Raw genomic sequence first — 25,909 nt, forward strand, 5'->3', positions numbered from 1 at the left:
GTTGCTTCGCGATAAACTTTCCCGCTCGTCCGCTCGAACCGGTAAGGGAGAAAGAGGTCGTGCACGACCGATACGCAAGCCTGGGCCGCGTGTGCTCTAGCACGGCCCGAGCGCAGCAGCAGCGAGCGCAACAAGAGAGCCGCGAAATAAAATTCACGCCGGCGTGAATGGCGGAACAATGGCCTCGTCGGGCCGGCAATGGCCGATCAGTGGCCGCGCGCCGCGAACCGGCCGGGTTAATCACTCGGGGGGGTTAAATTTAGTCCCCAGGCCGAGGCGAATATCCCCCGAGCCCGGATTTATCGGAAAGATTCCGATAATCCGACCCGCCCTATCTGCGTTTCGAAGATTACAATGGCGTACGCCCGTCGAACGTATCCCGAGCCATCGAACCGGGAATCGATTTGTCGTGTGGAATAAATTGGGAACGATTTTTCGACAAAATCGACTCTCCCGAGCGACAATTTTCGTTGATTTTAGTTTCGCACGGGGTTTTATGCAATGGTTTCGTTACGAATTTACAGTGGGACGTTTCTTCGCTTGATTTTTCGGTTATTTCTCTTGGATAGAATCGCTGCGATGATTTTTAAGAGATTTCTGTACGAAATCGATCCTTACAGAAGGATAATTCTTCGTTTTATTCGATTAATGCTTGTCTTTGTAAATGGATTATGTCGATGTTTTTCGAAATGCTTTGTAATGGGAGCTGTTCGCCTTATTTACTTTCGTGTACATTTCCCCTGCAAATCGTCATACCGATAACACGGAGTTTGTCGAGCAAATGTAGCCAGCGTGTCCGACGTGCGCAGAAACAGAAGAGGCCTTGTATTAATATAGAGGTATAGCGATTCTTTATTAAAAAGCTACAAGATAGGGTGCCCTGGGAAAAATAGTAACCGGTTTGTCGCCGATAGAAGCACGTCCAATCGACGATGTTTATCTTATCTGTTTATTCGAGCCGTATTTACTGTTTCAGATGATCAAGGTGGCGTTTCAGCGGATTTGCCCCGAAGGTAGGCAGACAGTAGTTTCAATGAAAACGTACAACATCCATCTTTTCTCCTTATCCTCCCCCTTCCGACACTACACTCTCCTTAAACTTCAACAAATCATTCTCAACCACTCGCAGAAACTCGATTCAAAGAAGAAAACTAACCGAACCTACAATACAAAACAATCGCGAACATCCGAAATTCTTAATTTCAAACTCTCCCCTCAAATGCCAACCAACTGAACCGTTCACAATCTACTCGCAGCTTCCTCTAAAATCGTAAAGCAAACTATCTTATCGCCACAAGCTTCGACTTATCAGCTGCCTCGAATATCAACGCCGCGACTACTACTTTTCCCTTCCTTTAATCGCCTCGGACGTGTGTCCTGGCTCGAATCCTATCGATCCCCCGCGTTCGCAGACGCCGCGCCGCTGATCTTTTACCGGGGATTATTTCGCGCCGACGCTTTCAAGTAAATGCGAGTTTACAGGTAACGCTCGCTCCCTGAAGGAAGATGCTCTCCGGCCCTATTCATCGCGATTGGAAAACGCGGCCCGGCGATGAAAAGCTGATGAAGGCCTCTCTCGCTCCCTTTGCCCCCGGCCGCGCGCGTCGAACTGGATCGCGGCCTTTATTGGACGGGATAATATGGCTAGAGGGACCCCGGACAGAGAAAAAAAGAGAGAGAGAGAGGAAGAGGGGGAGAGTTGGGGCACAAGGCGCACGGTTGTTCCATATTTCCCGGAAAAGTGCTAACGCCGGACCCATCGACCGAACGGGAAACGCTTCCTCGAAATCTGTCGCGATTCCTTTTAATTACGCCGGGATCGATCGAACCCCGGCGAACGTTTAATCCTTTCCCCGATCCCTCCTCCACTGGGCCACCGCCAGTCGCTATCAAACTTTTCTACGACGCTGGAAATGTCGAGTCAGATGCTACCTCGTACGGTCTCAAACGCGATTCGGCGGGGACACCGTCCCTTCCAGCCGGCTCAAGACACCTGTCCAATTAACTCCGTTCTTGGGGGAGTCGGGAATTCCTGGCGCTGCGGGCTTAAGGTAATCGGTCTAGGAAATGCAACGGGAACGATTCCTTTTAGTGTTTTCGGCCGAGTGTGGGAAAGAGACGGGGCGCGTTTCATGTGATAAATTGCGAGGGTTTATAGGGATTTTTATGGAGCTGCTCGCGGGATGTTGGATATTAAAGTTTCGAGACCAGAAATACGATATATGGTTGTCAATGCTTCGCCGCGTGTGGTTCGAAGAAAATGTGTAATATAGACGGAGGAGAAATAGAATTTTAAATAGCTACTGTCTATCCAATAAAACTATTTTCAACGATCCAAATTACTAAGGCCATTCCACCAGTACTAATTCACAAGATCAAACAAGAACTTTCTATCCAATGCAACTCTATGTTCGAAAAGTGCGCCGTCGAGAACAGAAAGAAGTCCAATTTCCATTAAGATCAGCCACCAGACATTCATATTTATTCACTCCAATTTTCAAATATCCGCTACTTGTACAACTCCAAATCGAACAGTCGATAAACGATTCAGCCGCGGAACTCTCGTTCCTCAAGGAAATAAAGTAACCACCCGATCAAGCGAATACAGATCAAATAACCTCAATTCCGCGTCGACTGGCTTACCAAACGGGTCCGTACCGTTGCGGGCCAGCCCCGGCGCGCCCCTTTTTCACCGTCGACGAATTATTCAAATGTAATCGACGCGTATCGATCGCCATCGGCCGCCTAACAAACAAACAACCCGGTCTGCGCCAAGTACGGTGTCTTATCACGAGCCAGAAACGGTAGTCGACCCGTTCCGAGCCGTGCAACTACAACCTAAAAACACCGCTCGGCGGCAAGTACGTCATTATTTTGCGGCTCGCTTAAGGAAACGGTCGGTTTTTCGAAACCGCCCCGGAAAAAAGAACCTGTTTCGCCGACGGTCCGTCTCTCTCTCGCTCCCGTCGCCGCACACCGTCCAGCAGGATACGTATGCAAGCCGCGGCAGGACGCGACCGGAATTTCCTGCGAGAAATTCTTATTTCGCCCCTCGACGCCGACCGGAATCGCGTTTTCCCTCTCTTTCCGTTCCCCTTTCGGTTTCTTTCTATTCCTCCTTCTCCCCACGCGACCTCGGCGAACAGAGGTCCGCCGACCGAGGAGTGTTTAATTGATCCGCGGACAAAGCGTACTCTACCGATCCGTCCCGTTGACCAATAGGGGAGCCACGAGGCCGTTTCTTCTCGAGCCGCTTCTTCTTCTTTGGACCGCTTCGCGGGGAAAACATTAATTAAGACTCTTGTGTTCCGCCGATCGCGTTTCTACGGACCGGATCACGGTTATCACGAACAACCCGTGCCGACGGCGCCCCATACCCCTCGGCTCGAACGTGCTAAACGGATCGGCTGCGCATCGAATGTTCGCGTTCGCGGAATTCGAGCGAGCCTCGAGCTGTAGGGGAGGTCTTCCGATCTGGAATGATCTGGAGGATTTTTCTTTAATGGAATCAATGGAACGAGGGGGAATGGATATCTGCATTGGAATGCGTTTCAGTCTTTGATGATGATTTTGGATGTTGATTAGTGGTTGACAGTTGTGGTATTGATATAGACTGTAGCGTAGTTTTGATGGTTATGTGTAGAGATATTTTTGATACCGGAATTATATTGTTTAAGATTGTTTAAAATATAGACCTGTTAAGTTAAGTGCAATATTTTCCACTTGTACTGTTTTGATTGGATTAATTGGTTGGACGAATATGAATTTTGTAATATTGAGGTAGTTCTAGTTTCCGCTGTTATGGCGGATGTATAGATGCAGAAACATGTATTTAAACATAATCAATTTAATCACTTCCAAGAAGAACCTATGGTTTCTGGGGCAAGGCTAGAAAACTATGCTTCTAGAACACGCTCAACGTTTTGCAAACCGTTTGAAGAGGAATAGTCGACCAGCAATGGCAATCACAACGTGCCTTTTGTTCTGTCGCTCCAAGATATTTTTAGTATTCGGTTCGAAAGGCACTAGTATCACCACTCCATAGGGGTTAACGTGTTGTGCGCGTTCAATGTTTTCATGGAACTTCGAAAACCGAGATCCCTGGTTTATGGGATCGTTCGAGGTCGTAGGAAAAGTTTTACGGGCCCTTCACGGCATCATGATTTTTCGAATGGGTTCTCTCGGTGAGAGGTCTTGGGAGATTTATTCGATTCTTGAATTTTTTAGCGTGAGGATACCCTGGTATCAAGGAATTATTTTTATGGGGATGTTTCGGCAGTATATATCCGGAATTACCGTCTGAGAGTTTTATGAGGAATTCGGAGTACAGAGCTTTAGCAGGGGAATTTTCATTAGTAGTTTCTACGCCGCATATTCGCCCTCGAATTAAACCTATAAATTAAAGCCACGCTAAAATATCTTCACCAGAGACAAATTTTTGTATGACGACCTCATCACTAAACCTTTAATTACATACTTCACATATTAATAATATTTTCCAACTCTAAACAATGACTTTATTACGTGTCACATTCCTAAACATTTGAATCTTTCGCTATAAGACAGAAAAGATACACAATTCCCCTAAGAAATAATTAGAAAACAAATTTAATAAGTCTAAGTCCTCAAAACTCTCAACCCCCAAAAACAGATTTGCTTAGACGATTCTTCACAAAAGGCCATGCGCCGAAAGAATATTTCAATATAAACAAAGCCGGAACAGTTCATTCATATCGGTTCAATGTACGGTATATCCATTACGGTATAAATCGCGGTTTAATCTAAATCCCATTATCAAACGCGAAGTAGTAGTTGAAATTCTCAACCCCTTTCAACCGGAACTCGTTCGTCGAATAAAGTCTAAAGGTTATTGAACGTTAAATAGAATCCCACAATTTCCACAAAGATGAATCCCTCAATCGAGCGGATCGTTCGAGGGATTGGATTCAATGGGGGATGGTATTGATTCGGTGGAGAGAAGGGAAAAAAAGAATTCGAACTGTCGGCAAGGAAATATGCGGTATCCTCGCAGACACCACACGCCGTCGCGAGAAGGGAAGACCCGTCGAGCAAGGGAAAATCTTATGGTGCCGGTGACGACGTTCCTCGTTGGCACACGGTCGATAGGGCCGCCACTCCACCACCACCGTCATTCCGCCCACCATCAGGGCTCCCCTTAGAGAAGCTTTCCGACCGTTGCCAGTGCTATCGACCCAACAGCTTCCCCCGTCGCTAGCTGAACGCAAAATTTTGACCGAAACGGAAAATCTATGGCCACCCAGGAAAAACGTATCAACGACGCCAGCGAACTCTTTTATCCGCGCAGGGGACACCGTTTCCGATTTAAATCCCACTTATAATGCAAATGAGAGGCGAGATTGCCTCTAGGGGGTTGAAATTGTTTTTCTCGATCCCCGCATTAAGATAAAAATATATACCGGTTCATCTGATAAAGATTGAGCGATTGAGGAGCTGCGTGCTATTTAGTGGAATGTTTGAAATTGTTTTGTCTTCGAGGTACTGGGAGGGGGTGAGTTTAAGAGCTGGAATTCTGGAATATGCGAACTTTTATGGGTGTCTTTAGGTGTTTCGTAAGTTTCATTTGGAAGATAAAATCAGTTGTCAGCTCTGTGAATATGATTACCTTGGAGAATTGAGATTAGGTTAAAGAAATTCTTATTATACCTCATATACTGTAACTAAATCAATTGTAATACAGTATCGTCACCAGTGTCACTAGCTATTGTCTCAACTAAAACTGTTCAAACACAAAGGAATGTAATAACAATAAACATTATATTCAAAGACAGAAAACGATGAGATAATCTGCAACATTTTCTTCGCCAACCAAAAACAATTTTACTCCCACCTAAAAAATTTGATCTCAGTAAAGAATTCAACACGTTAGCCGGAGACATCAAGCACCGGGTCAAACACAACTCATATATTATTATGTAATATACTTTAAATAGCTGATCAATTCGAATGAAATTCAATATTGCTCGTGGACATCGATATTCGTATCTATTAACAGATTGCTAATTTTCAGGGAACTGAATTCTGCGGATGGCACTTTTCGAGGTCAACTTATATCACTATACATACAGAAACTCGGGTGTCGTATCGTTGATGTAATATATTTTAAGTAGACAATCAATTCGAATGCAATTCAATATTTCTTTAAATACCGTGGTAATTAGCAAAGTTGCACAGCTAAGTGTCTTCGCATAAAAACGAGATTTCTCGTTACCAGTAGGCAATGTGTTAACGGGTCTCACGTACTCACGAACTGCGTCGTCGTCCACGAGCCTCGCGCAAAGGATCACCATTGAATTTCAAGGATCGGGAAGGCGTCGCGCTTCAAAAGAGCGAAACGCGATCCTCTTCTTTGATACTTCGCGGTTCGTTCTCGAGTTTCACCTTTTCACCGGTTCCGCTTTCGATAATTCTCGCGCGGCGTCCGTCGTCTCAAACAGGCGAAGCTACTTATTTCGAGCGCAGGGGTTTCTCGGAAACCAAAGGCGAAGACAAAGAGGAAGAAGCGCGATACCGGCCGGGTGGGGGGCATGTATTATCGCGGCGCGCGTACTTTTTTCCAAGGATTCCCGCGCGTAACGTGACACCGCTCGGAAAATACCCGCAAGTTTCACCGGGTACTCGTCGACGCTGCCGGCCGACAAAGTGGCCGCGATCCTTATCTCGCCGCGCGTAACCCCTTGCTCGCAGATTCGCCGGCGTATTCGCGAGAACCTTAAAAAGCCCTCGGTAACGTTTAGCAGTTTCGTGTTACCGCGGCCAGAGAAGTTCCAAAATGGCCCGCGGCGCGTGATCGGCCACTTAACAAATACGACTGTTGGAAAGTTTCCTGATCGGGCGCGGTAACGCAAATGTATTAACCCCCTTTCACTCGGAAGTATTTCGTCGGAAAGACTTAACATTCTCTAACTAGACGAAGACGATATTTGTTTAACCCTAATCGGACCACGATATGACTTCGAGTCACATTTGAATTTTTCACTTAAATTTTTTGATTATTTCATATTGCATTGCCAAAAGTTCTTTTGGGCTTTCAAAATTTGACTCCTATAAACAAAAACTATAACATTTTAATCATTTCTTTTATTCTTATAAGCGACTGAGAGTGACGTGGTGGTATGATTCGTAATAAAATAGGTGGTACGATTAGGGTTAAATTAACTCAAAGGAAATTGCGAGTAAATTGAGAAACAAAGCTATTTTAGCCCAACATTACACACCGATGCATTATACACGGTGCAATGTTAAATATCAAATTTTATAGTTTTACTGCATCAAATCAAGTGACAGTGCAGAGGGGCTAATATTCTTATTTTTGAAGCATGAAGTGTTTGTTGTATATATTTATATTATGGGACGAGTATAGAATCTAGTATTATACGTAGTTGGACGTCAGTAAAATTTGTATGTATTTTTAGAAGAAACCAAGGGAAGGAACAAAATGTATAATAGTATGTTATGAGGATGGTACAGTTTCATTTACAGTGAAGGAAGAATACCTATTAGCATTAGGTGACTTCCATAAGCATATTAGTGTAATGAATTTACATATGTACCTATATTAAAATTCATAGGAACGTAAGGAAGCTTAGACTTCATTGGTATTTCCAAATTCATTGAGATGTAAATCGTTGAATAACAATGGCGGATCTAAAATGTTAATCGCATGAGACAATTGCTGATCAAACATCCTGTATTAGAAGCAAAACAGGGTGAAATAAGAAATGTGACATGCATGTCCTGAATTAGTATTCATCCCTTTCTGTTTGTATCTTAAACTAACAAAACCAAACAGAATTAAATACACTTTACATTAACTACAAATTTTATTCACAACAGCATTAATAAAAACAGTACTCGGAAGAATACTTAATGTATACAATAAAACACTTAGCTTATCGTTTGCTGAGCAAACCAATATCAGGAAACCTATACTATACAATTTCTGAGTTCTATTAACTCGACACACGAAACCATACTAAACGTCCACCGATTCAAGACCCAACCCTAAGCCAACTCCGCCACGAGCACATCCGCCCCATAAAAACGAGCTGCCACAATTTTTCCTGAATGAACGCGAGCCCCGGTTTACTCCATTTCTCAGATTTCATTCAGCATCCCCGATCCACGGAAAGATCCAGTTACAACTGCTCGCATTTGGCCGGAAGATCCAGGGACCGTTCCAACAGCCAAACCGAGCTCGCCGGGCAGCGAGCAAGGATCGAGGGATCGGCGAGCGTACCACCGGTTCGCCACAATTTCCATCGCGTGTCCCCGTCGTCGCTGGCGCACAGGAGCCACCGGGTAGACAACAAAGGAACAATTCTTTCCCTTCGGCCGCTATCTCCTTTATTTATCTATCGTTCATTCGTGGAACCGAGCCGAACCGGAGGATTCCCTCCTCCTCCGAAGAGTTACGATCGCCGATCTGGCCAGGATTCACGGAGCTCTCCTGACCTTTCGAAAGGGGACCTAACCCTCTGTCTCCCTCGCTCCTGCCCGCCTCTCCCTTTCCCTGCCTCTCTGTCCCTCTTTCCCCGTGTTCCGATGCAGATTCCAGCCGGGCTTTCTGCTCGAAGCACGGTGGAGAACGAAGGAGAAGAGGAGAGAAAAGAGTTGCGGAAGGTACGGGCGACGGAGAGAAAGAGAAACAGGGAGAAAGGAGTCGAGAAACTGCCGGCAACCGAGACTAGAGGGAGAGCGAGAGAGACGGATGGAGAGGGAGTCGTCTCGCAACTGGTGTTAACTCGCATGGCTCCGGAGAAGACGACCACGACTACGACGACCACGAAGAGAGGAGAGCGAGCACGGCGCGCACGGCCGGCCCGGTCGGCCGGCCATACTCTTTTTTTCTCCTCTCTTCGACCCTTTTGCGGCGCACACCCGTTATGCAGATACATACGTGGTCCGCAAGCAGTATTCCGCGAATCGTGTGCGGCCCACACGGACGGGAGGGGGCAGACACGGCGAACGGGGGCCGCGGGATCGCGCAAATTATGCGGAATTGTGTAACCACGGGATGAAAAGTGGGCCTCGCGCGTAGGAAAGCCGCGTGGGTGGGTAATCGAGGCGAGTGTCGCGAAACCGGGTGAAAAATTTTCACCGGGAGCCTTGTTTCTAACTCCCGATGACGCGACGGGCAACGATCTACCGGTCGGCCGGCCACGGTAAACTGGTCGCGGGTCGTTGCGCGTACACGCTGTTTATGACTTGTAATTTGACGTTTTTCAACGGCATTTCTGGGAAATTCGTCGGTTAGATCCCGTCGGCGGCAGGATTGCGGAATTTGGCGTTGTCGGTATTTAAGTGGACGTGTACCGGGACTGATCGTTAGTGTTGTTTTGGGGATATTATGGTATTGGTAGTATTTAGAGTGAGAATCGAGAGTATTAGAATAACAAGAATACAAGCTTGTTTGTAATTGATGTAATTATATGTAATCCGAGTGATGAATAGAGAATTTAGATTTTTGCTAACATGATACTAATGAAATAGAACATTTAATTAGATTTTAGAGAAACTAGAATCTCTCTTCCAACTTCTATCTTCCCAACATTGTAACGGAACAAATTCAACGATCCAATCGAACTCCCCACGAAAGTTACAAATAACATTCAAAATGAAGGACATAAACTTACAACTCGTGCATAGAACAGTTATTACAAAATCACCGACACACACCTCCACGTTACACACCGAAACCCACCAAACTCTTTCCAGCTCTCGCCTCGCAACGCCGACACCATCCCACCGCTGAAATCGCATTACCAAAGACCGCTGTCCGACGCAACCGCCATGCCCAGTCGCCGATGCAACCGAACACCGAGCACGGCTCATTAAAACGAAATCTCCGACAAACGAACTAATCCCGCCGCGGCCCACTCGGAGAGTCGCGCGCGGCCATCAAGCGGCGATGATCCGCGGGCATCCGAACGAGGCCAACCACGCGAATGAAAGGGAACAGTCTCCGCGTCCGCCGCCCACCGGCGGGCGCCTCGGCCAGCGCGGCGCGGCGCGGCGTCGGCGTCGCGACCTCGCCGAGCAACCGTCTCCGGCGTCGTCGTAGTCGTCGCAATCCCGGTGTCTACACGATGCGTATTTATTGCGTTAATTACAACGCCCCGCTTTTCCCTTGTTACGACGCCCGGCAACCGGTTATTGTGAGGCTCGCATTGGCGAACACGCGGGGGACAAAAAAGGGGCGAAACAGAGACGCAACGGACTGAAGCGCGGGAGTAACGACAGAGGGACAGAGAGATGGCGAGAGTGGGCGGTTGTGTATCGCCACGAGGGTGGAAGCTAGGAGCGGGGGTGTTGAATCGGGGGTAGAGATCTCGCGGTTCTTGTCTAGCCCCGGTGACTCGCGTTCTTTTTTCTTTCTCGCACATCGTCGAAGCATTGTGGTTAAATGAATTATTTTTTAACGAGGCGGCATTATGCTCGCGCCGGCGTTGTTCCTCGCCGTTGTTTCGCGGAAAAACTTGGCGAACGTGTCTCGCTTATACGGGACTTTTTCCCTTCTCCTTTTGCTACCCACCCAACACACGGGCGCACACCCCCGCGGAGTGAACGCCGAGCGCTTTTCATGTCGCGTCAACCTCGCCGGAGCCCAACCCTCTCCCACCACCCCCCCCGTTTCTCCTCTTCGTCTTTCCTTTCCTTTACCAGCAACCACCCCCGCCCCCTGTTCACCGTGCCCGGTTTCTCTACCCTTTCCGGCGAGAGCATAGTCGTTTGCCGGGACCCGCGCTCGCTCGCGCACACAGGGAAAGCGAGAAGAAGCGTATACGCGACACCGTCCCTTTGACTCTTCTCTCTGGTGGGCAGGTGAAACCGTAATCGACGTACGCCAGGCACAACTACCGCCTGTGTTCGCGTTTCCCTCTTCTTCTGCCGACACCCCCCCTTAGCCTGCCCCGCAGTCTCGCGATAGAAGCCCGCAGACGGTGGATTAACCTTTCCCCGACGAAGACGAGCCGAGCGACACCGGGAGACGACGTTCCCATCCCCGCGTAATGAAATCAACGTGTTTCAAGGACGAATGGACCGCGACGAGGAATTAATTGCGGGGGACGCGGACCGGGACGCTAGTAGGAATAGAGTTTACTGGCGATGGAGTGTCTTGCTAGGCGAGAGGGTGGAAATTGATGGTTATTAAAGCTTGTGGAGGTTCTTCGAGTTGACCGGCTTTGAGGATTTTGAGTTGAGATGGGATGGAGATTTTTGTAAATTCGAGCTTTCGAGGTGGTATGGAATTATTGATGCTGCTTTGCTTAGTGTATTGGTAAGTTTGGTGGGATTTGTGGTAGTTGTAGATGTGGGTAGATGTTATGGTATTGAGTAGATTTTAGACTGTTTCGAGTTCGTGGCAATGGAGATGATGCAGCTGATTGATTTTACAATGAAGCGTACAACGGTTGGAATATTGAATTAAAAATAATTCCAGTTTCTCAGGGATCAGAATTACGACTCACCGCGCGATCAATTCAAAATCACGAACGTACTGCTCCGCAGTCCATCCTTCTACACGCGAGTGCAGCGAAATACAACCTCATCGTTGCAGATGATTATGCATAATGCTCAGAATCGTTAAAAAGCCGATACAGGGAGGATAATGAAGGGAATACGGAGACGATGAGAAAAGCTTTCCCTCCATCGAGACGGCTGAATCATAAAAAGTGTCCGTCAAATTGTCTTCAATTAGAGCTCCATCGATGTTGAATAAATTTATAAGCACCGAGGCACCCCCGCGATCGATACCAGGCGGAAGAAGCCGAACGGTTTCAATGGAAAAGGCGATCCACGGACTCAAATGATAATGACGCGAGGCCTCGGTTTTCCCTTTTTCCCCAGTACCCTCCCCCGCCCTATTTTTCCCTATTTCCCCTGCTTACCGCGGACCGTGAGCCGGGATGGGCGCAGTTTTCAAGAACAATCGGTCCGAAGGCACCGGTGTAACCATTGTCCGTTAGTTGAAAGCGTGTCACGGCCTCGAACGCGGCCGTTCCGTTTCCGTTTCGCGCCCTTTCCAAACAATTTTTCTTTTCTTTCATTAAGCGGTCTTTTCACGCTGACTTCGGGAGACAGAACGCAGAAGGCATAAGAAAAGAGAAAGGGAAGAAAGAAGCAAGGGGAAGAAAGAAGGAGAGGGAAAGAGACGGATCCCGACCGTTCACCTTCGCCTTTCATGGGGTTTCACGGGTCGGGGAGTCGCCGAGGGTGGACCAAAAAAGGCCATGGATTCACCGGGAACCCGTTCGCATAATGGGAGCCACCTCCAGATGTAGGTTTACCGGATACTAAAGCGTGGAACGCGGTTTTTTGCCCGGCCCAAGTGGGACGACGCGCGAAACCACGTCGATAATGACTCGGCCGGGTCTATTCGAGCGTGTGCCTCTCTCGATCGCTCGATTCACGATGGAATCATGCCGGTGGAAGAGGGAGGGGTGAAATGAGACGGCGAAACAAGCAGCGCCGGAGTGAAACAGGGGCAAGAAAAAAAAAAGAAGAAACAGAAAGAGATTACAAATAAAAACTAGAAAGTTCAATCAAAGTAACAGGTTACGCGACGAAGATCACGCGCGATCGAGCGATCTCGCCGCTTTCTACCGAAGCTCCGGGAAAAAATTTCTTGACATCGTGTCCCGATCGATGTTAAAGCGTCGTACGGATTCGAGGATCCTCGATACCGGAACCCACCTCGCGGCAGAATGTTCTCCGGCGAGTGGTACCGAAAGAACGGCGACAAAAACCTTCGAATCGAATGTTTCTTGAACTGAGAACTTAATTCCGGACGTCTCGGCCTTGAGGACGCCCGTCCCGCGGATTTTATGGACCGTCGATCTAATAAATTGATTTCGATTTATCGGCCCGATTATTTCCGAACAATCGTGGTTCATTATGGTAACTAGTTTTCTGGATATTAATCGCAACAACAAGAATCCGTCCGTGCGTCGAGAAAAAAGTACGTTCAACTCATTAGGTAGTTTTCGGTGATCCCAATATGATCGGCTACTTATAAATTATTGATAATAAGACTATCCGTTTCATTCCTTCCGTTTCTTTTTCTTCAGTTCCCGTTTCTCCGATTTTCGAACGAGGCCCGCTAATTACCGGCGTATCCTACTCTAATGAATTTAGAGTGTCGGCACAAAAGAATCTCTCCGCATGCATCCCTCGCGTGCTCTCCAGCCGACAAATTAGTACTCGGTGAACGGACCTGGATCGAACTCGGCAACCGATAAACGAAAAAATCGCTCGTCGGTGACTGGATTTCTTTCCGCGCGGAATGTCGGCATTAAATTAATTCTCATGGTTATACGTTACGAAAAAAAGAGAGAGAGAGAGAGAGAGAGAGAGAGAGGAAGAGAGAAATAAAAGAATACGATAAAAAAGCCCCGGGGATTCGCCGCTGTCGGATCGAATTAACTCGAACGCCGGACGGGAGAAGTTAATTTCGCATTTCTACCCGAACATTAATTTTCAATTCATTAAAATCCCGCGGCCGGTATTATTAAAACCGATTGTCCGATTAATTCTGCACTAACAAGCATAATTACAGCGGGGAAAAACAAAAAAATCAATTAGTTAACAGGTATGCGCGCGGCGACAGGCGCGTTTCAATGAAAGCGAACGCATCATCCGGCGTAATTGAATAAAAACCGGAAAGCCGCGGCATCCGCGTCGCCGCCCGTTCTAATCTAGCTAGCGGCGAACAGAGACGAAAAAAAAAAGAAGAAGAACAGACGAAAAGGAAAGAGAGGGGAGACAGAGACGAAGAAAAAATAAAAATAAAAGAGGAATCCCAGTGTCGTTTATCTCCGGGCCTTTTTACGACTATCGTTGCGGCTTCCTTCCTGCCCTGTGTCCCGACGCTCTCGTTAAATTTGCACCAGGCTGCGTGCGCGCGCGACTGCGATATTTGCGGCCGTATATTTTTTCTTCGCCCCGAGACGCTGCGAGCGAGCGTGCGTCCGCGCCGCCGATATTTATACCCCGCGTGTCGTTCGAACGGAAACGCGGGACGATAAATCGCCGCGTTTTCTACGGAATCCTCTATCAGATACTCGCGACCGTCCACGATAAGACTTCGTAGAACCTTAGATTACAACGGCACGCTTGTAAGAACGACGCTCGCGTTCGCTGCCTTCAGGTGAACCCTGAAGTTCTTTCTCGAGTTCCTCTGGATCAATCCTCCGGGACGATAACTGCAGCTTATGTGTACTTTTGTTTCTCTCGCGGGTTATCGTTTGGTCTCTTCAAGCTTGTGGCCTTCGTCGTTGGAATATCGAGACAGCGAGACGAGCTAGATTTTATGAATTATTAATTACTTGGGTTTCATGAGTATACGTTTTGGAAGATTTTGTGTTTGACAAGTTTTCAGGAAGGCATTAATTTTAGTTATTGAGAAATGTGAAATTGAGATGGGTCGTTCGGTGGTTCAGAAAAGATTGAATCATATTTGATAATTCCGCGCGAAATTAGACTTCATTGTGATTTCTTCGTTTCGAACAATCGTTAACAGTGCTAACTCTGCGGAAAAATAGAAAAGGTAACCTATTTAATACACAGTTGCTTCAATACGCCCACTAAAGAAACCAGAAAAGAAAATAGAGGTCCATAAAAGTTCATGTCATCTTGGTTCACCGAGAGTTCAGCGTTCCAGACACAAACGAAAAATCCCTAACCTCTCGTTCACCCCAATTCTTATCAAATCATTTTCCCAATTGATTCCCTTTTATCGCGACCGATTAAGGAGGTCTGTTGTAACCGGCACGATAATCGTCATCGACGCTCGTATTTAGCCGGGTCTGCGGCGAAGAGGAGGGAGGGGAGTTCGATATATCGGGCGCGCTGCGAAAAAGGAGCGAGAATCGCGCGAGAACGGGCCGGTTCTCGCGCCGCCCGGTTGTTTGCGTGAGAAATTACGGGCGGGAAAAGCGTGCGCTGCTGCAAAGGTAAACTAGACGGCACCGAACCGGGACAGCAATAATTAGTCATGTTGCTCGAGCCACGGTCCCCGTTGCCAAGCCAATAAGAAGTCGATCCCCGCAGCCGCTCCTTTCGCGTGATATATCGTTGCCCAGGTGGGTGATGTCTCGGCCGGGGGAAAGAGAGAGGGAAGGGGGACGGAGAAAGAGAGAACCAGCGAAAACTCCTCGCGATCCTTTTGGACGTTTCGCGTCGAGGGTGGAGAACGCGACGAGATGAATACGTTCGGCGTGACTACCTCATTCTTGCCGTTCAACGTTTCGCTGTCTCGCGCGGACCCTTCTTCTTCAACGGCCGATATTTTTATTTCGATTCGGCCAATCAAAGAATTCTTTCGTGACAGGAGCGTTTCGTTTTCGTGCAGTTTTAAATACTCGTTTGTAACGGATGCGTGTCAAGTAAAAATGAACCGTTTGTACTCCAGAAGCATTCCGCCGGAGATACTCGACACTTTCTACGGTGGATGCGGACATTTTCTGAAACTAACTTGAGAAATCGACAAATGGAACAGTTTTTATTCCAATATTTCCGATATTGATGCATTGTACGAAGTTCCACAGTGTTCTACCGAAGGTGTCGCAAGACGCTTTTTGAAATTTTAACTTATAATTGTTTTCTGGGTTTAATCATTTTTCCTCCATTTAATTTCGAACGTTTCCTGTAGTTAATTGCATAATCAGTTTTATGCTTTTATTGGAAATGTCGAAAAGTCAATTCGAAATGTCCAACTAAACTTGGGAAATAATTTTAGGATCAAATTTCAGAAGTGACTTTTGACACTTTCTGTAGAAATAGTATTAATAGTCAATTTTAAGATTAATATCGGATTTTATAATTTGGATGGGTTGAGTCAGTTGGTGACTAAGAGGTGTCTCTGGAGTGCAAAGGGTTAATAGTGTAAAAGGGAATAAAGTATTCTGAATTGCGTATAAAAATGAAGCTATTTGGAAGGGATTGTATTGTTAGTAGTTTCTTTTTTAAAACTAGATTTACGGACGTTGATTCTACAGTTTATTCTACTGTTCATAGAACACTACACGATCGTCTCTATAAATCTTGAAAATTCTATCTTCAAGACATTCGAATATTTTAATGTGCATTCGCATAATTACACGAATCCAAGTCGACTGAGACTGTTACTAAATAACGTTCAAAAAATTCGATATCCATCACATTGGCGGGTTCCGTGGATCTAGTGTTAATTAGGATTTGTTATCGTGTAAAGAGGTTGATATAGTGTACATATTAGTGAGTCATGTTTGAAGATAAATCGTTTTTAAATGAAAAAGATTCAAGGTATTTTCTAGTAGATATTGAATTATGGTACATGAATTTTAAGTACGAGTTGATGAAAAAAGGCAGGAGGAACTGTAATTTATATGAAGATCCACAGTCTGCTAATTAGTGTCCTTTATGCGTACAGATTTGACATTATCTCCGTTTTAAGCATTAATTAAGAATTTCATTCGAAGATACTGGATAATTAATTTACGCTTTATTAAGTTTTAAGGTAAATTTCACGTGTGTAATCTTCGCGTTAACGATAAAATACTGAGATAACAAGCTCGAGCGGAGTGAAAATATTGTAAATTTAATCTGATACCGACGATGGTGCTTAAGATAAGGTGTTAAAGAACCAATTCTTAATTTGTGTGATGTTTCATTACAAACGGTAATCTGGGAACGAGTTGAAGTGACCTGATAGATTGTGTCACGCAATATACTCGAATGCCTATAATGTAATTTCGATGACTGCGGATTCCATGACGGAATCAAATGAAGGATTCTCCAATTCATTAAATAAAACTGAATAATTGTTGAATATATGCTAAAGGATATACTTAATAGAATAGAAACGAGTCAAATAATTTCCCTCGATTGATGGATCAAATTAATTCGGAAAGCCACTCCTGAAATTCAATTTCAATGTTGAAATTTTAATCAAACATGACTAAAAAGGGGTGACTTCCTCTCGAAGCTTCGATTAAATGCCTCAAATTTTAAGCGATGCCATTCTACCGATAGGAAATCTGTATTAATATTATTTCTACTCGAACAACGTTGGCACTCAACGTTCAAACTGTACCAATCGAACGATAAACAGATAATTCTAGATTAGTTTATGTACAAGACGGGGTGAAACGGACGTTTCAAATAATAAACAGCAGATAGGGAGAGATTAAAATTGTGTACAGGAACGAGTGAAATATGTGTTTCAAATAATAAATACCAGATAGTACAAGCCTGGCCCATTGGACAAAACGTATCTGTCAAACAGTACTAGGAGATAACTATGTAGATAGTCAGATTAGGCTGTGTACAAATCAGTCGTAACACAATGTCGGGAGATTACGGAGCTCGTCGTGTTATTTGAGAATCACTAGAAAGGGCTGCTTTCTAAAAAACATGCAACAATTCTAGAAGCATACCAAACCGCTCAACAATTCTATAGAATAATTGAATTACCAACGAAGAAATTCTAACAATAAACTCATTAATCTTCGGTACCTCTTGCTACAGTAACGAAATCTAAACTGCAGGCAAAAATAATACAAGAACGGACTGCGATATATCACCACTTGTCCGCATACTAGAATTCCAAGTTTCCAATCAATTATCTCATTCGCAATAAGTAATACATAAATTCCAACGGCAAACTTCGTTACACTCCCCTTGTAATCGTCCCAATCCATTCCATTCGCTAACACACGTTCCTATGCAAATCGCACGAAGAAGCAAACATTTACAACCGGATACTTAAATCTCCGCTTTCCCGACGTACGTGTATCGAGCGATCATAGTCACGGAGTACAGCTAATTTCCACTGAAAGAATATATTATGCAAACGAGCCACTTTGCAAATCGGTTGCCAGAAGGATCGCTCGAACGGCCGATCCCGCATAAAACCTCGTAAAGCCGCGGGACAAATGCCGAATCAATCTTGTTGCGAGACTAAGAAACGAATCCGTTGCGTCTCGTCTGGTCTCGTTGTTATGTGATACAATGTCTGTCCGCGGTTATTTGCATAAACGTACGCGCGTGGTCCCGTGCAGACGTCGAGGAGAGCGGCCTTGATCGAAGTCCTTATTCGAAACGGAGCTCATCGCGTATGAATAGCAGGTACGCAATTACGAGAGCGCGCAGATGTCATCGGCAAGCAAACTTGACATGTCTCGTTCGCCATGCCGATCGTTCGGTGCCCCGGGACGATAGAGGAGCAACCGGTGCGCTCCAGTTGCCGTGTCGCAACTCGTTTGATGCAACAATGTTACAACTAGACCGCGGAAATCTCTGCAGACGCGCGGTTTTTTGCGCGTGCGACAGTGAGATTATCTTTCCACTCGAATGCTTTTGAAGGAAATATTCAAGACCTTTTTTACTTATTGTTAGCAGAAGTATTGAAGATTTTACTTATTGTTACTAGAAATATTCAAGATTTTTGTTACTTATTGTTAGTAGAAATAATCCAAATTTTTGTTACTTATTGTTACTAGAAATATTCAAGATTTCTGTTATTTATTGTTACTAGAACTATCCAAGATTTCTGTTATTTATTGTTATTAGAACTATCCAAGATTTCTGTTATTTATTGCTACTAGAAATATTCAAGATTTTTGTTACTTATTGTTGGTAGAAACATTCAAGATTATTACTTATAATTTTATTAAATTAACAGTTTATTTTTATTGGAAATATTCAGCATTTTCCGATGAAATGTAGACGATATTCTTTGAAAACATTAAATCACTAAAAAACAAAACTACTTTATTCGAATATTTCACACGTTGACGCATTATACGAAGACTAATATTATACGTAAGACTATAATTTTGCTATATGAAATTAAGTGATTGATAGTCAACTCTCGAGTGCAAAGGATTAAAAGAAAATAGACGCGTTTTGTTTGCAATTTATTATTAAACTCCAATTGGAGTAACGAAGAAATGTTATGCGCACACGGATTTATAGATACCGGAATTCAGATGAAATTTATGTTTTATTTGAAACTGTATTTCATTCGAAATGAAAGAGAATTTATGGGGATGCAGATTTTTGCAAGTTGATTTATAGGAACTGGATATAAAATGAAATTTATGCTTCATGTGGAGTTCCATTAAACGCCAAATAAGGCAAGGAAAATCGATTGGGATGCAGATTTGTGTGCAACAACTCATTGCAGTCAGAATTAAAAGGAAATTCATATATTCTATTTAGAAATCCATAATATCCGGCAAAACTCTATAGCAATGAATTTGAAAAAATTTCGTATTACCCCGCAGAAGATCGTAATCACTGGAGTGACAAAATTCGATTCTTCATCAATCAAAATTCAACGATTAAATAAAATAAAAAAAAATAAAATTCTATTTTAATATTTCATTGTATAACTGCCAGTCAGCGTCATGTATTTCCACGAACTTTTACAGTTCTTTATTTAAAATTTCGGTGCCGTGTCAGTCCAGCAACAAACGATCGACATATTCGATCTCTCCCGCTGTCTCGTTATTTTTACATCGTCAGCCGTGAAGCGGGCCGTGTAAACGTTGACCGAGAAAAATGGGGAAAGTCGTTAGACCGAAAAATCACATGAAAGCGGCGCCACACAGGCATCAACAAAAGAATCTTCCTTCGTTTATTTTCCATATTTTTCGCTCCTTTCTTCGCGCACTAATTGCGCCTCGATTATCGGTGCGCCGCAGTTTATTAATACAGCGACACCCGTCTGACCCCCTGATATCAAATCGCCGTGAATAAATTATAAACCGCGGGCTTGTACTTGATACTTGAGCCCGATCGGCTAAATATAACCCGCGAACGGAATACGTTCAATCGTTTATCGCTGTTTTCTTTTCGACAATCGTACATTTCGCGTTCTCGATAGATTTTATAAAAATGGAGATCTCACTTTGGACCGGATTCAACGTACGACATTGTTCCATCGATCGTCACGCGAAACGTTTGGCAACTGTTTCGAGAAAGACGACGATCGAATCGGAGTAGACGAGTGCAATGGTGATATTCCTAATGTATCTTTATGGAAAATCACAAGTAATTATTGTTGAATCAGTATTGTAGTTAGTTAATTTTGTGTGAATTTTAGATCGTGAGAAGTTTAGCTATCATTGTTACTAGAAATATTCGAGATTTCTGTTATTTATTACTGCTAGAAATATTCTACATTATTGCTAATAAGTTGATTAAATTAATAGTTTATTGTTATTAGAGGTATTCGAAATTTTCCGATCAGATGTAGACGATATTCCGTCGATAGTCTTGGATTTTAGATAATGAGTAATTTAATAGAACTTCTAGATTGGAGATTTTAGTTCGAATAATTAGAACCTTATAATGCTACCTTTTCTCGCTGTTTGTTTATTAATAAAAAATAATGGTTATATATTTGATTCTGAGATACAGATTTAAGAGAATATTCATTGACAATGATTATTCAACAATATTCATTTGTTACCTAGTAACTGTAAACTATTTTAACGGACACTAATTTCAAATTATCAGTCGCATTTACACGCCGCGAGATTTGAAATCAACTTCGCGACATGTCACCGGAAGTGTACTAAACACAGAAAGGGCAAAATCGCCGGATCAAGGTTTCTAAAGAAAGTTCACACATTTTAGCGTGGTTAAAATAGTAAACTAATAACAGAAGATAAGGGACTCGTGAATGCAACACTGAAAGCCATTATGCCGGAGATTTTCTCACGCGACGGAACAATCTGGTGTGAAATCAATGTAAGGCTAAATACGCATTGACAATATCCAGACGTCCAATTACTTAATCGTTCTATGATCTACTATGGTGCGTTCAACGAGACGTGTCGGTTGCAAATAAATGCACGTGATGAGCGTTTAGGTGGAACAAGGTTAAATTCGCAGCCTTGGGATACTGCAAAATAGAAAGTACTCCGATTTGTCCATCAGCATTCGATCTACTACTTGAATAAACATCATGTTACTACGAAACCTTTGCAGTTGCAATCTCGATATGCTGCTAAGACAACGATTTTTAATGCCAATGGTGAACGATTAACATCGCGGAAACGCGATTCACAATGTCCACAATACGAAAATACAGCACTCATTAGTAACACGATATTCTCAGGTCGCTGGAAAGATAATTAACCCTTTGCACTCCGAAGTTTTTCACTAGAAATATTTGAACATTTTCTGATGAGATACAAACGATTTGTGGAACTAACTTGCAAAGAAATCATACGTACATTGAGGAACAAAGTCATTTTATTTCAATGTCTCTTAAATTGATGCGTTATATAAAGTATAATAGTAAATATCAAATTTTATAGTTTTACAGTGTGAAATCAAGTGGAGAGTCACCTCTCAAGTGCAAAGGTTTAATTCTTTTACTTTCTTCTATCTTGTGTTTAATATTCTAAAAAATACAACAATACAATTGTCCCCCAAGCAATTACAAGTTAACACACCAAACGTCACACCACCTCACGTGACAATTGTCAGTATGTCACTGTGTGCTCAAAGGGGTTAATAACACAGACCTCCAAGCGTTTGCTCCTCCCCAACCCCCGTCCAAGCAACCGGCAAACTTCCTCGCTCCGAACGGACAATTCCTCCGCGGAAACTTCCCCCAACATGATTGCGCCTAACAAACTCTCGCATCCAAGAAAACTATCGCGAAGTCCGTGTAACTGGCCCAAGAAAGGGAAGACCGATCCGTCGTGTATCCGGCGGGCCAGAAGGGGAATTGGAAGAAGCGAAGGTCTGTCGCTTCGGCATTCAGAATGCATTCAGAAAAGACCGAACGAATGCGGACGGAGCGAGGCAGCAGCGTGGAGCCAGGGGAACGAAACGAAACGAAACGAAACGAAACGTAAAGGAAACAAAACGAGCCGAAAGAGAGCGTGTGCGCGCGCGGGGTGGCTCGAGCCTTCCTCGCGTGCATGTGTTTCTCGTTGGTCCCTATGCACGAGAGGTACAACGTCGGGGTAGAGAAACTATCTCTCTCTCTCTCTCTCTCTCTCTCCCTGTTCCGTCTCTCTCCTTCCCTTACGCAAGAAAGAAACAGAAAGGAACAAGATACAAGAGAAGAAGACGAAGGAAGCAACAGAAGAAGAAGAAGAGGAGCAGAAGCAAAAGGATGGAAAGGGAAGGAAGCGAGAGGCCGCAAAATATATGCTGCATGCTCTCGTGGATGCTCGTTTGCAGCGTTCCGTGCGCTGGAGGGACGGAGATAATCGCGGCCGGCCGGGCCCCGTCGCGCCGACGAGGATAGAAGAAAAGGAGAACGCGAAAGAACGGTCCGATGGTGGAGTAGGAGGAGGCTGGTCAATGGTAGGCCGGCTATCGGTACACCCTTCTCGAAAACAAAGCCGGATCTCACCTTGATTTATCGCAGAGTGCTGCTGCCGCGTCGTTCGCTGCGCTGCTTGGCCCTCTTTCTCCAGGGTCCGCGCGAAGCCGCCGGGGTGAACTCCCCGGCGAGAATTAATCCATTATCGGCTCCCCCGACGAGAAGAAAAATGAAAATGAAACGCGGCCAGTGCAGCTGGTGCACCAATCCGACACCTCGGATTCTTCAGCTCGGATGACTTGATCAGCTGCCGAAGTGTCTTCTTCAGCCTTCTTCTTCTCCGTTCAGTGTTGCTTCCCGTGTCTCTCGTTTTTATTTATCTTCCCCTTGGACCGGTCAACGGCGAAAGCGGACAGGTTCCCCCGGGATCCGTGTTTTACGCACTCCGGTGTTGCCCGCCACTAAATCAGCCTCCGTATACGCACGTCGAACCGTGAGTCACAGTGAGGCTAAGAGTCGAACGCGCTTGCACACGCCGAGCGGATCACACAACGCGCTGCTGCTGGCTGGTTCTTTCCCTCTTTATGAGTCTGTCTCTGTCCCGCACTCTGCCATCCGCTCCACAACGAGCAGACGGACGGACAGACGCGCACCGACCGGACACGTTTCTCCAAATATTTTCCTTGATGCGCACGCTCCGCTACCGAACCAACACGACCGAACCACCGGTCGTCGCGTCCCTCCTCGCCCACGCAGCAGCGGCTGGAATGAGAGAGAGGGAGGACACCACTCTGCTACTTCTTCTTCTTCGGCTGACGATAACCACACGAGACTACGGAGCGTCGATACCCCGACAAACACGTGCGGCGCGAGAAAACGGGTCACGAACCACCCCCGACGACGGTCGACTACGCACTGACGTGAACACGAACGCCGCGGATCCGACTGACGAATACGAGCCGCGCCAGTGGTGGGGGCAGAGCCTCGGTTAGCTTCGGCATCGCTCGGACCCGACTACGGAGCCTCGTGCCCCCACCACTCCGCTATCGCCAGGTCTACCGGGTACAGGCGGTACGAGGAACGGTAGGATCCTCTCTCGACTCCCCCACCACGGACCCGCGAGAGGACGCGTATTTTCCTACTTCCTCCCTCCCTTGGCCTGGGGTATAACTCCGTCTCCCTTGTTTGGGGCCCGAGCTGATGGTGTTCGGTTCTACGTGCACACCTGTTAGAGAGAGCGCGCCCGCGCTCAAGTACGTGTGTCTGTGCACCGCGAAACGCGCCACCACCTTGGACCCTCGCGCGAGGCGGCCTGTACACGCGCGATGACGTCACGCTGGGCGCCGTGGCGTGGATAACGAGATGGCCCGAGTCTTCCTCGGGACCACCGATCGCTAATTATCGTCCTAGAGGTTTCGCCTCGTTCCGTGACCGGCTTGTTCCTCTTCTTCTCCTTCCTTTTTTTTCCCTCCTCTCCGGCTGCTCGTTTTTTCCCCTTTTCTCTTTCGACTCCCTCTCTCCGTCTGTTCTTTCTCCACCTTCCACTCCTCTTTCTCCGTCGTTCCGTCTGTTTGGATGTCGGTGCGCTGCCGGGCAGACGAAGAAATCGTGCGCGCGGACCCGAGGAGCAGCCAGGGACCTCGGGAGAGGCAAGAGAGTCACCCTTCCCGTGGATTTTCGTTCGACCGCTCGTTCCACGGTGGCATTAACGATGTTTCGTGTAGGTACAGTCACGACCGGTTCCACCGGGAGAGGCTGTCTCCTATCGGGGCCCGGTATCTAGCGACCCGTCCCCGGACACGCCGTCCGACCCCGGACGAACAATTCGTTGTCTTAAGTTTCACGGGGTGTCTTTGGCCGTTTTGGTGCCACGGGTCATTACTGAAATCTGATCGAGACGCGATCATGCTTCTACTTCGGTTCCCAAGTGCGGTGGTCGTTTTTATTTGGTACACGGGGTACAGGGGAAGCCGCGTTAAGCGAAGCTAATTCCGCGTGTAAAACTGAGTCCGACGCGAGGAGTAATATTCTTTCCTAGGGGGATTAGTTTTCGAGGGAATCCGATTCGACGGCATTCGACTTGCGACACCGGTTCGCCTCACTGTCTTCCAGTTTCGAGTTTATGCCGTGGTAATAAGCGGTGCCAGTGTCACCGTAAGTACTAATAGCGCATTCGTTAACGATTTTATCGCTTCGCGGTTAATTTACCGTAGATTCGCGTCGCTCGTTTGGTTACACCCTGTATACAGGGTGTATACGTTAACAAGAGATTCCCCTGTGAATAACAAATATCCAAAGCAGATGAAAGACGAAGTTACAGTGTTCTCTACGCAATAGTCTACATAAACTCTATATTTACACCATACTACAAAAAGAAATTACCCTAAGTTGCTAAAACCATATTAAAGCTATCTAAATTGATTAAACCCACGTATCTTTCATATCGGATATTCTAAATCAATACTCCAAAAATTACAACCGTAAATTCTCTCATCCAATATTAAAACAAACTCGAAACAGTATGAAATGTGTCTTTACAACCCCCAGGGGTTGAACGAAAATAATCCGATCGATCGACGCGAGGTTCCCCGAGGTAAAGGCTCGTATGCCGATGATGTTCGAGGCCGTTCTCAGTTCGAGGCGACGAATTCCGACGTGGACGGTCCCGCGCGCGCAAAAATGAGCGTCGCGGCCGACGTATAAATAACGAAACACCCCCTTGCGAGCGCGGGACGCGGGCCCGGCCGAGAGAGAAAGAGCCTGTGCAATAAATAACGTCGGCGCGGAGCACACCTGCAGCGACAAGGCGTGTCCGATGGACGATGAAGTTTAACGTCCTCCCTTTCCTCGTTTATTTCTCTGCCCAAAGCTATTGCAAGACGCGACGCCAATAAAATGCTAATCGCCCGTTCCTCGTTACCGTCGCGCCGCGCTCGCGCCCGCTGTTCCACCCTCCCATCCTTCTCCACCTCTGCCTCCCCCGCCCCGCTGGAACCCTTTATCGCGATTTGAGATACGAGCGCGTCGTGATCGTCAGCGAGAATTCATCCGGCGACCACTCGTGTTTTCAATGCGCCACGGGATCGAGCGGGGTGGGGCGGGGAAAAAGGAAGAACGGAAACGAAACCGTGCTTTGTTAAGGATGGCTGGAGCTCCCCCCCTTGACCCCGGGCCGCCATTTGTACGGGCTGATTTGAGAAAAGAGTTACAACGGTTGTTCGCGATCGTCGGAGTGAAATCAACGCGGTTGATCAACGGTCCCTCGTTTTCCTAATTTGACCCGTTTTGTATGGAAATGCAGAAGTTGGCTCGTGAGTTGTGCGCTTTTTTATTATTGCTAAATGTAGGTGTTTCGGAAAGCGTGGGGGTGGGGGGACGGGGGGCTTGGCATTTTAATGATCGCTCGTGTTGCGGCGTTTACGATGGTTTCGAGCGTAATTGATTTGAATGGTTATATGTGCAAATACGTGCTAATAACGCGAATGGGTAGGTTGAGTTTGATACGGGGACGCGTAACGATGTGCGTGGAATATTGAAATTGTATGTTTATCGTGACTCGTGAAGTCGAAGTAAAGATAGACGAGGGTTTAAGGAGAT

The 25,909-nt window shown here is 45.9% G+C and overlaps 1 protein-coding gene across 7 annotated transcripts in view; it reads right to left on the reverse strand.

Annotated features, from left to right (window-relative positions):
- Positions 1-25,909, reverse strand: part of fz2 (frizzled 2) — a 182,462-nt gene that overhangs the window by 29,901 nt on the left and 126,652 nt on the right. The window contains exon 1 of one of the 7 annotated variants that reach the window (XM_076372520.1): positions 22,403-23,244. The exons of the other annotated variants lie outside the window; for them this stretch is intronic. The gene's annotated coding sequence lies outside the window, so the exon portion shown is untranslated. Of the gene's footprint in view, positions 1-22,402; positions 23,245-25,909 lie in introns of those variants that run through there. 7 annotated transcript variants of the gene reach the window in all.

Source organism: Nomia melanderi, chromosome 12 (assembly GCF_051020985.1).
Source record: "Nomia melanderi isolate GNS246 chromosome 12, iyNomMela1, whole genome shotgun sequence".
NCBI lineage: Eukaryota > Metazoa > Arthropoda > Insecta > Hymenoptera > Halictidae > Nomia > Nomia melanderi.